This window comes from Talpa occidentalis, unplaced genomic scaffold, assembly GCF_014898055.3.
Source record: "Talpa occidentalis isolate TD23 unplaced genomic scaffold, MPIMG_talOcc4v2.1 talOcc4.9, whole genome shotgun sequence".
NCBI classification, from domain to species: Eukaryota; Metazoa; Chordata; class Mammalia; order Eulipotyphla; family Talpidae; genus Talpa; species Talpa occidentalis.
Window position 1 is genome coordinate 93,270,425 of NW_023605305.1, and position 11,921 is coordinate 93,282,345.

The window sequence follows — 11,921 nt, forward strand, 5'->3', positions numbered from 1 at the left end:
AAAGCACATCCAGCGTAAGCCCAGCTGCCAGGAATATTGCCCTATCAAACAAATCCAACACCAAACATGAGCCTCATGTTTTGCCAGCCATGTGGCCCTGTACATATGGCAGTCTTGCTCCCTAGCAGGAGAAACATAGGGGGAAACAACTTGAATGATGAAAAACAGCAGGCATTTAAATACTTCCACTCAGACAGCAGGTAGCTTGTTACCTGAAATGCCCGGGATCCATCACTTGGCAATGAAAGCAGGAATGCCAGACGCTGGTTTCAAGAACATGATAGGAAAATACCACTGTGTACAAATTCATGTTGGAGAAAGACGTGTTGTTTCAGATCAGGGGGAACTTTGGTACCCTGTATCCGCCTCCATCTTATGTTCCCTCAAAACAATGAGCTCAGAACTTTTGCTCAGGAAATCTGAATAGGCCCAAATTCTTCTCCAACCACTTTGGGGAGTTGCGGCCCAGCAGGGCCTAAGGGATTCTCAGCAACAGAACATTGCTGATGCATTGGCTTTATGTAGGGATATAGGAAACCCAGACTCAGCTCAGCAGCTTCCAGAGACTGAGGGAAGACATTGGCATGTACGACCATCTGCCTGATGACCAGGAAATGTCACTAGCAAGGAACTTGACCTGGTGACTTAGCAGCAATAACACCATGACTCACGTCACTGTTCTCAACCACCTCCCTCCCCTTTCTCTTTCTCCCTCCGTCTCTCCCTCAGCCTCCCTCACTTCTTCCAGCTTCCCCCCTTCTGCAAGCAGCAGTGGGCTAATCAATAAAGTTCTCTTATTTCCACAAGGAATTCTGACAAGATTACTAGAAACCACTAAGATCCCAGGCGATATTGCCAGAACATTCTCCACTTGTAAAGGTTTTGCACATCATTTGCTTGCAGATTACTCAATCTGGTTAAGAACTAAGAGTTCAGATGATCAGGGTCTTTATCACGGTTACCAAAATCTCTGAAAGACCAATACATTAGCAGAGAAGAAACAAACAAAAACAAAACAATGGCGCCTGCCAACCATTGATGTTTCCATTCACTGCAGAGATATACCCAACCCTGCTTTGTAACAGGTGTTTAGGAACTTGTGGGCTGTTTCTCGGAGGAAGGGAAGAGGATTGTTGGCTTTGTGGAAGGGCTTTATCACTAGCTGATTTGATTGTAGGGTGCAGAACTCAAGGAAGCGTTGGAGGTGACAGGCAAGTCCATGTCAGGACACATTGCAGTCAAAACACAGTGACCTTGAAGGAATCCAGGCATGGCAACAGGTGTCACTGTGGGGAATTGTAGTTCCTGAGGGCTCTGGGGAACAACTGACCAATCTCAGGGGTCTTCCTGATCTGTCCCTGATCTGCACTGGTCAGTGACTCACTCTTCTCTCCATCAGCCATGAGGTGGGGATTTTCTAGGATCACAGTAGCTGTGCACTTCCTGCAAGAGAACTGACAAGCCCTACACACCCAGGTGTGCACACACTGAGCATTCACTCCATGACAGCTTCCCAGAATGGACGCTGCAGAGAAGCAATTAGCAAGCAACATGATATGAGTTCCAAATCAGGTTTTCTGTTTTGTTAGTTATTCTTTCTTTTGCCTGTGTAATTGTGGCGTGGGCAATCACTTGGAAAAACTATGCACTAGGGAATCTGAAATTTCCAAGCTCAAATAAAATACACTTACATAATTAGAACATTAGGTAGTATTTTCCAGAAGAATAAAGTGCACTTGAATCTCAGTGACACCTCATGAACAAAAGTTTAAATCTGTCTGGTGCTTTGAATATGGGTATATTGAGCTCAGAAAAGTATGTGCTGATGAATTGTCAATGCTAAATGGTAATAATGATAACAGCATCGCTCACTGATTTAAGGGTATATCATATTCCAAGTTCTTTCAGGACATAGGTTCTTGGAAAAGAAAGGGACGTGAACAGTAGAAACTCCAGGATAAGCTTGTATATTTTTATTAACTCATCCACCTATTGCTGAAACTGCAGAGTTTCCTGTGTGTAGTCATATGGTCTACAAAGAAAAAAGTTTCTTATTCAGAATACTAATTAAAAATATAGGGTGCCACAGAATTTAACTGTTATCCACATAGAAAGACAATCTCCATAAGTTAAGCTTTAAACACTTGCTTCCATAGCAAAGGGCTTCCAAATCCACAAAATATCCAGACAGCTACCTTAACTCACCTCCATCCTATCTTAATACTTGCTTTGTTTAAGTTCTAAGCCAACAAGTGAAGAAGGCAAGGTGAAGACTGATCATGGGTGATTTTAAATCATATGCATAGATTTTAAAATATAGAATTACAAATGTTTTCTCAGGACCAGAGGTTTATGAAAAGCTTGGAGTTAGTAGAAAAAAAGATAATAAACCAGCAAATATTTATTGACTGCTTGCTGTGTTTATGCAAATGGGATGAACTATGTGAAAGGTACAAAAGATGTGAAGTTAATTTATGGCTTCAAAATAGGGTTATTCCTTATCACATTAAAGACCACAATCAATAAGCAATATATTTTTTTATGAGTGCACACAACACATACATACACACAGCCATAGACACTCTGTATAAACATCCAAAGGCATTCTTTAAATTTCCAACCCACGAATTCACTTCAGGTAAAATAATTCACTTCAGGTTAAAAATTCTAAATAAAAGTTATTCATAGACAGGCACATAACTTGTAAATGTTTTTCTCAGTCGTACTGTCATCCCCAGAGCCTCACTGTCTCTAGCAAGGTGCTAAGTAGTGGGATAAGAAACAAGATGAAGGAGGATGCAAAGGGGTTGAAGGAGGCTGGAAAGAAAGAGAGGAGAAAGTCAAGAAGGGAGACAGTCAAGGAGGGAGAAAGACAGGGAAGAAGAAAGAGAGAGCCTGGGAACTCCCAGATGCGGTGCCATTTCTAGTCCCAACCCATGACGTTTGTACACATCTTTCTGTGCTTTATTTGCTGTCTCTTCTGGATGTGGTCATTCTTAGGTCCTTAACTAAACATCCCCAAATTCACGCTGTGCTCTCTGACTGCCACCTCTCTGCCTATCCTCAAGGCTAAAACCATCCTAGAGAAAAGAGCTGCAGCTGTTTTTCTGTGGCTTGAGGATTCACACCAGCGCCAACTCTTTATCTTTAATGTAAACGCTTGAAGCCTCTGTGCTGGCAGGGACCGTCCTGTCGCCTCCTCCCTGGGTCTGCCTCCTTTCTCTGGTGCGCTTAGAATACCACTTCTCCCAGATTGTCTGCCTGGTTTTTATTCGGGCTTCATCCCTGTCACAGATTTCCCTAGATTGCATGGTCTGGAAGGTTTGGGTTAGTTTACTCCAGAGTCCACCAACCAGCGCTGTCTATGCCCTGAGGTGGTTTATCTGAGAGTGGAGTTCAAGTCCTGGTGTTTCTGAGAACCACCGACCCTTAAAAGTGTATGCCAGGTGGTTTTCACTACTTGTGAGACCTCCCCTCCTCAGTTTCATCAGAAAAACATATAAAAATAATGTCTAGCCCTCAAGAATGTGCCACTAAAAGCTTGCAGGCAATGCTTTATAAATTGTAAAGAACTAACCAAATGCTAGTGTGGTCAGTGTCTTCCCAGGGGATTGTGGCAGACAATGCAGGGGAAAACAAAACAGCCAAACAAAACATTTCGCCCTGTGCAGAAATACCTCCCTTACCCAGACTAGAACTCCCTTCGCCAGTACTAGGACATGACGTAACATTGCACGTGTATTGTTCATTATAAGATGGGCTATTTCCTGTTTCATTATTTATCTCATGCCCAACAGAAAACGGAGTTTTATGCCTCCTACTGTAGTTTGACAGGAGGCCAGAGGGAAGTTTTGAAAGAAAAGGACAAATGCCATGAAAAAGGAGAGCATGCTGTAAATAACGTAGAAACAACTCCCAGAGAGTGTCTGAGACGCGGGTGGAACTCGCCATAATTCTGGCCACGGCACAAAGAGCAGCGGTGGCCGCAGGGGAGGGACAGCGGGCGGCTGGACAAGGCCACTGTCCGTCACAGGAAATCTATGGCGTGGTCAGCGAGTGCCCCGGATTCTCACATGTTCTCAGAAATACCCCCACTAAGTGGGTGGGGGATTTTTTTTTTTTTTTATGTTTTAGCATCATGCAGTAGCTAAAGCCACTCATCTGGAAGCCCCGACAGCATCTCAGACCTAATTTTAGGAAGAGCAGAAACTCAAGAGTCCATTATTTCAGAGAGAAACCCCGCATCTGAGAGCACTCAGCAGCATCAGTACAGTTATTTCTGAGGTTAAACCAAATAAAACCTTCAAAAGTGTGAGTAACTGCCCTGAAATTTCTTTTCCTGTCAGGAGCACTAATACTAAATTAGATTTAGGATTGCAGATGTAAGAAATCACTGTGGAAACTTTTCCTCCTCTTTCTTTTTCCAAGAAATTCCTCATTGTAGACACTTGGATTAGCAGCATTGTGTTACTGGATCCCCCAAATTAGTTCAACAACCAAAATGGACAGTCGTTAAAAGCAAGGATATGCTTTCCATTGTGCAGAGTTAGTTGTCAAAGGGTAGGCGCTAGCCTGATCGCCTACTGCCTGCCTCGTTATTTTCAGTGAAATCTTACAAGGTTTGTGGTGTATATTATGATGTCAGTTCACACGGTGACTTATATGTGAAGAGAATGTTCTGTATCTGTAAGACAAGCAATACTTTGCTTTTCAACATTTCCAGGGACTAAAAAATTGCACATGAATAAGAAATCCATGATAAAAGTGCACCATTCGATGAGCACAGAGTGATGAAGCACAGAGAAGTGCAGCCCAGGTCATCGGACCCCAAAGCCTCTGCTGTATCACACTGTTGCCCCTTGGTCTCCCAGACTCAAAGGGGGAGATAAGTCAGACATGTCCATTATTTCAACATTATTTGTTCAACAAATGTCTGTTGTTTATTTATCCACATGACACGCATTGCTGGGGATACAGGGAGAGAGGGACGTTACCCAACAAGAGGGACCAAGGGAGATAGGCAGCCCCACAGAAAATCTCCAGGGTGCACTCTGCAGTCTTCAGACACAAGGAAATAGTTGAGATACTTTTTAAAGGATGGTCCACATCCTAGACCAGGGGAGGATGTTCATTTTTAGTGAAGTGAATGGTGTTAGGGGTTTACAAAGAGAGGGGTCTATAAGTTGTCTGGTATGGGTGACTAGTAGGCAATTTAAAATGCTGAAAAACGGGGGGCCTCCCTGGTGGCTCAAGGGGTTAAGATGCAACCTACGAAGCTATCCATAGCCACTGCAGCGCAAGTTCGATCCCCAGTCAGCCAGGGAGCAACCCACATGGCGCGGCAGACCTCTCCTGCCTCTCCTGACTCACCCGCTGCTCCCCTCAGCAGTGTATTTCAGTCAGTCTGCCTGTTCTGTTCCCCACTCTGTCTCTGGTGAATCCTCTCACCCCACACCTCTGGCCTGTACCCCAGTTCTTGTATGCATAAGTAAATAAATCTTTAAAAAAAAAAAAAGCTGAAAAACACATATTGGGGGCAGATCCTTGAGAGCTTTAAATGCCAGAATCAGAAGCTTGCACGTTATGAGGCAATGGGAAATCATTGACGATGTTTAGTTGAGGAGTTCCTTCATCAGAGCTATGCGCTAGAATGATGAATCGGGAAGAAGTGTTTGCATAAAAATGAACAGTGGCAAAGAGCCCAGAGACCACAAGAATATGAGTCAGGGCGGTGGCAATGAAGTGGGGTGGAGGAAGGAGATAGGTGGGGTGTCTTAAATGAATTAGGTGAAAAAATGTACTGCAACAATTTGTAAATGATGTCCTCTAACAAATAACGTTTTCTACAAGTACAACTAAGTATAAATATAAACATCTATCTTGAGGAGTCTCTGAATATTCCCGGCAGTTTAGCAGTCACTCAAAGTACGAATAGAGACAATACCAAAGAGCCAGGCGCAGGTCACATCAGAATTTATCCCTAGATGTGACTCACTCTCGGCCCCACAGGTGTCCCCTGCTGCTCTGAGACAGCAAAGCAACGATTTCCTCACTCAGTGAAATAACCCACAGAGTCGTGATTATATGTTAAAGCCAAGAAGTCGTATATGCTCCAAATCAGCCAATTAAATAAAGGAGAAGATTGAGTTCAGGGAAGAACACTACGGGGAAGGAAAAAGACATGGAGGGGGGCGTTGAATGTGGGCTCTGAGCTAGATCTCTCACGGGGATGCGGCACTAAATCACCCATGCTCCCTCGTGCCATCCACTCCTGCCCACAGCATGCACTGAGAGGCAAGCAGATTTTATTTGTTCATACTTTCAATCATCCCACAAAGCTATATGGAATGCTACTGTGGCTAGGTGCCGGGATTTAGTCCCTGTCCTGAGAAGCCACCGAGTGACATCTGCTAGTACGTAGAATTAAGAGTGTGGCCACAAAATAAGAGTGAGAGGCCTTTTGGCGCAAATGGAGTCAAAACCTGACTTGGGCCTATAGCCCCAACCCAACTTGGGAAACCCAGGACCTATCCCAGAGCCAAGGCTAGCCCTGGCCTGAGACTAAACAGTAAACTCTGGACTAGTGCTTCTTTGATCATCGTGTTTCTACGAAGAGAGCAAAAATAAGAGATGAAAGCCCTACTTGTCATTTTCATAGCATCTTTCTAGCCTGGGCCAAACAGTAGTGCACAGAGTCTGATGCAATAAAATAGTCAGTAGGGACTCTAACTACTGACAGCAAGTTTATCCTGATGAAAAACATTAGCTTACATAATAAAGTTGGGGCAGAATTGTTCTGAGTGGTGTGAGTAGAAATGTTTTGCTGACTGCTGTTGAAATGGGTAACAGACTTTGCATATTATATCACCATTTTTTTGTTGTATTTCACATGCAGTGTTTTTCTGCTCTTGACTTTGAGGTGTGAGGGGGAGGCTCTAATCATATGGCCTTGTGCAGATGCTCCATTTGCATTTCTATTAATCCAGGCCCTCCTGGAGATGCTGGAGCAGAGACACAGCATGCTTTGTGTTTGAACTTGTGAGAACCCATACCACCGCTTAATAACTTAATACATATGTATAGCCTCCCTCAGACAGCCCACTAGGAGGCAGAAGCAGGAGGAGGTGCTACCAGCTTGCAGACTGCAGGGCTCTATGGAAATGTGTTCTGACAGGAAGGAGCACCTTGCTCAGCATAGAGTCCTTGTGCCTTAACGCCATCTAGCCAACCGCCTGCCTGCCTTGGATCCAAAACTCTAGTTCTCATCCAGTGATCAAAAATACTCAGTGGGCTGCTGCCGATAAACTTTGCAACCTGGCAGTGACCGCCCCTTTGTTTCTGGCATGCATTAGTGATAGAAAAATTCAAAAAGCAGGTACAGGGAAGCAGGATGGTGTAGTATTGGAAGCATTGATGTTAAAATCCAGCACTGTTTTTTTGAACATCCACTCCCCTAACTTACTGCTTTGGTGACCTTAGCAGATCACTGAACTTTTCTGAGCTTTGGGTTTCTCATGTATTTAATAGGGATAGTGGCTGCCTTGCAGGGTTGTCATGAGAACCAAAGAAATGGTGCACATGGAGCCCCTGGTTTGGTTGTAGCTCTCCAAATGACACCATTTTACCGATCTTGCATGGCTTCCTTGTTTTGCCAGTTTGGTTGGTGGACTGGTTTGTAGGGAGAAAAGATAAAAGAGCTGGACCAGGAAAGGGGGTGGCTGTGTTTGGGGCCTTTATCAGAGGGAGACAAGAGTCAAACTGGTTCTGTGAATTCTGTGAAGAAAATATACACCATCATTTTAAAAGAAACTTAGGGTTTCCCTCTGCCTTTTGGATTTTACGTTGGCAAAATCTATGAAATTGGCAAACATGAATAAAAACCATTCAAATTTCTTCTAAGACCTGCCCAAAGGATGGTCAGCAGAGCAGCCTCTGTGGCAATCCTCATTTCTGCTAAATATGACAAGCATTACTTTCCATGGATGAGATTACATAGCATTCTAGAAAGAAATCTCATCACCTGCTAAGATTTCCCTAAAATTACATGAATAAGAGATGTCCTTCCTATTTTTAAAAAGTAACTTATTAGAATCAATCCAAAATACAATGAAAGCTCTTGAGAGAAACTGTCTGTTTCAGGGCACACCACAATCAAATTTGTAAAAGATCAGGGGTGGCAACTAATGGCCCAATTTTCTCTGCCCCAGTACCACCCCTTCCCCACATCATCCTTCCCACCACGCAACTTTGTTTAGGACACATACATGCACCTTTTCGTTTTATTTGTTCTACTTCTCCCACAGCCCCTACCCGGCTAGATGGCAGCCCTTATCCCAGCTCTTTCTGGTCTGTGCCAGCCTTTGTTTTAATGATACCAACCTCTAAGTTTGGGACACCCACCTCCTTTGGAACCTGTGAAATATGTCAAACCATTCAATAAGGTAACTGGTCATCTCATTTCTTCCCCCAATACCCAATTATAAAAGAAATATGAGAAGCTGATAATAAAGAATAATTCTACATTTAGGTCTAGTTTTATCCCAAAATGTCTGAAATTTGGTGATCCTCCTCTCATTGGTTTCATTCTGATTTCCTGGAGGCTAGCACCTTTGTTCTGATAGAAAATGAATCCCCTTTGGGTTATATTTGCAAGTTCTGTCTGTCTCCAAATTTCTCTGTTTTTACCTGACTCTGTAGTATCTTTACTTCTACCAAAAGAGCTGGGCTCATGGGGCAGTGACTGTACTTATAGACCTCCTTAGATAAGTTCAAGGATACTAAGAGAAAAACATAGCCCTCAGCTTCAGAAAATGCAAGCAAAGCAAAGATGTGCTCTAAAGTCAGACTCCCTGGATTTAATTCCCAGCCCTGGCATTTGCAGGCTGTTAACACTGAGCAAATTATTTGGGATATTTATGACTCAGTGTCTCTATTCATAAAATGGGGGTAATAACAATAGCTACCCCATAGAGTTACTGTGGCTAGAAATAAGGAAATAAAGTTCTTGGAGTCGGGCCTAGCACGTACTAAGTGTTCAATTAATATTTTCTGTCATCATCACTACTGTTACTATTATAGTATACAGACATAGGATTCATTCCTTTGTTCCTTATATTTTAAGAAAATTTTCCTATCACTCTTTTGTGTATCACAAATCTACTTTGTGATAAGCTTAGAGCCATTTGTTGTTACCACATTTACTTCACAAGTTGAACACCTGTGAAACCTTTCAATTTCTTTTTTTTTTTCAAAGATTTATTTATTTATGCATACAAGAACTGGGGTACAGGCCACAGGTTTGTGGGGTGAGAGGATTCACCAGAGAAAGAGTGGAGTCATGTGGGTCACCTCCCTGACTGGGGATCGAACTCGTGCTGCAGTGACTATGGGTAGCCTCATAGTGCAGCGTCTTAACCCCTCATGCCACCAGGGAGGCCCTCAAATTCTTTTCTTTATACTAAGAACATTTGGGTTCTCTAAAGTTATTCTGAAATATCTAAATTTCTCCTTGTGGGCTTCGCATTCACACACACACAGAATTATTGGTTCTTTATTACATACAACAAAGGGAAATTTTAGTTTGCTGGTTTTAGCAAATATTTAGTGAACTGTGTAATAGAACTCCATGAATAAAAGCTATCAGTTCATCAGAATCTCTTTCTAATGCTTTACTTGGGAAGTAGGGGAACGAGAGCCTTGTGGACCTTAACCTAGTAAAAGGACTCAGGACAAGAACCAGTAATGCCAGCATGGAGATAAGATTAAACTAAAGGAGAGCGTGGGAGGGAAATAGAGTGTAGCAGAGTCAAATAAAGCTGAAGTTCAAAGTGGATGGTCCCATAACAAAGCCAAATGGACAACATTTTACCATCAAGTGGGTCATTTCAGGAGGCCTATGTGCTGCCTTTCCTCTAAGACCAGGCTTTGGAAAACAAAAATTATTCTTTTGTTATATATTTCTTAAGAATCTAGGATCGGTTGGAAAGAAAGGAAGGAGGAGGGAGGAAGTTTCTAGTGTGTATCTTGGGTTCAGTACAATTTCAGTACAATCTGCTGTACTTTCTGTATATGTAATTCACTGTGAAAATAAAATTAATTTTCATAATGATGGCACTGAATCACAACATGATCTTCAGGGAGTGAAGATTAAAATAAATCATGATGTGACAATTAAAATATGTTCATCATACCCCACCAAGGCAGCAAATGATTTCATACGTTTTAGCCACAAAAGTTAGAAGATTTTCTAAGTAAATCTAAGAAATCTGTAGTTTCAAAAATTAGAATAGGGATGGCAAAAAGTTCTGATCTCATAATAGCTACAGCCTATTGGTAGGGGCTGCCTGGATTATTATGTTGAGAAGGAATCTGAGGCCAATCCAGGTTGAACAGAAAAGGGTGTTGTGAACAATTCTATCTATCAGGGGCGACATTTGTGGATCTGCGGAATTCTGTGTTTTCACTGTTCTGGACTGAACAAGACATCCTGTGAGAATTCTAGTTAAAAAATCATTATTTCGCTATATAGATTACCACTAAAGTTAAATGTCTATCAATAGATAATATCCACTATTAGTCTAAGGAGTCACCAATAGATATTGAAAAGTTCTACTTAAAATGAGACTGCACCCTTAGTACCCGATGCCAGCTTCCTTAACTCCATAACCTGTATCTTGGTTTCACTAAATTTTAAATACTATCTCAACCCTCGTGAGCATTACAAAGTTTGTGGAGGTTAACAAATAACCATGGGCACCACGCACGGGTGTTCCACAGCCCCACGACTGTAGCCTCACGTTCCTTACAACGTAATTGAAAGAAGTGTGCAGTTCAGGTGTGCTCAACTTCAGTTAACGGAGGTCCTAAAATTTTAAATGCTGGGAGCCCCAATTATTCCCACTTGCTCATGGGCATCTAATTCCATACCTCAGAGATAAATCATTTTATCATTTAGATTAGTGGCCCTTAACTTTTTGACCTCCATGCATGTTTAAGAGTCTTTTCGGTTTGCCTTCCCCTTAATTAGAAGCAGTCTTGTGTTTTAGGAATATCACTGTTTAAAACAATGTGAATTTTACATCACACAGTTGCCTTGAAGCATCTGCAATGAACCCATTTTTATAAATCAAAACAAATATGAATTTAAAACCAACTAACTATTAGGTCCTATAGTCAAATTTATGTTGTGCTTGACCCTGTTGGCATAAAAATTCTAATTCCTTTGTTGAAGATTGGTTGCTACAATAATTCATGATTCTCATAAATCTCCTTATTTCTAGGAAGTTCAAAAGGAGCAAAAACAAAATTTGCAGAAAAGTACCAAATTAGCAATTAAAGGCTCTAATGTAAAACCTAACTGCAATGCTCCATTCCAAAAGATTAAATATTAAACCTTCAGAACAATTTATTCAATTCCATAGAACAAGAAAGGGCAGCAGAGAAAAAGTGCAAACTTCAACGTTAGTTGTCGAGTTTAGTGTTGCTTACAGTTTTCTTCTTTACTCTCAATCCTGTTACAAATAATGCAAACCTGTTTTTATTAATTTACATTAAGTTCATTTAACACTGATGAAACAGACCAGAAATGTATAATGAGGAACATTTAACAAGCTCCCGCATTAGGGCTAATCATGCTCTGTTTACGAGAGCTTATTTCATTCTTGGAAAATATCCTAGTAGAAAGCTACATCCGTATTTAACAAGTAAAAAGGAGAGAGTCACCAGCTACTGATAACAAAGAAATGAACAAGCTTAATAATCTCCAATTTGGTTTTCCACTCCACTTAATGATAGAGGCAATTCGAGCTCTGTGGCCAGAGTACATGAGGAAACATCCACAAGTACTGAAAATTTAATTAAAAGTCAGAAAGCCATTGCAATGAAGACTCAGCAGAAAGCCATTTATTTTTAAAATCTAATAT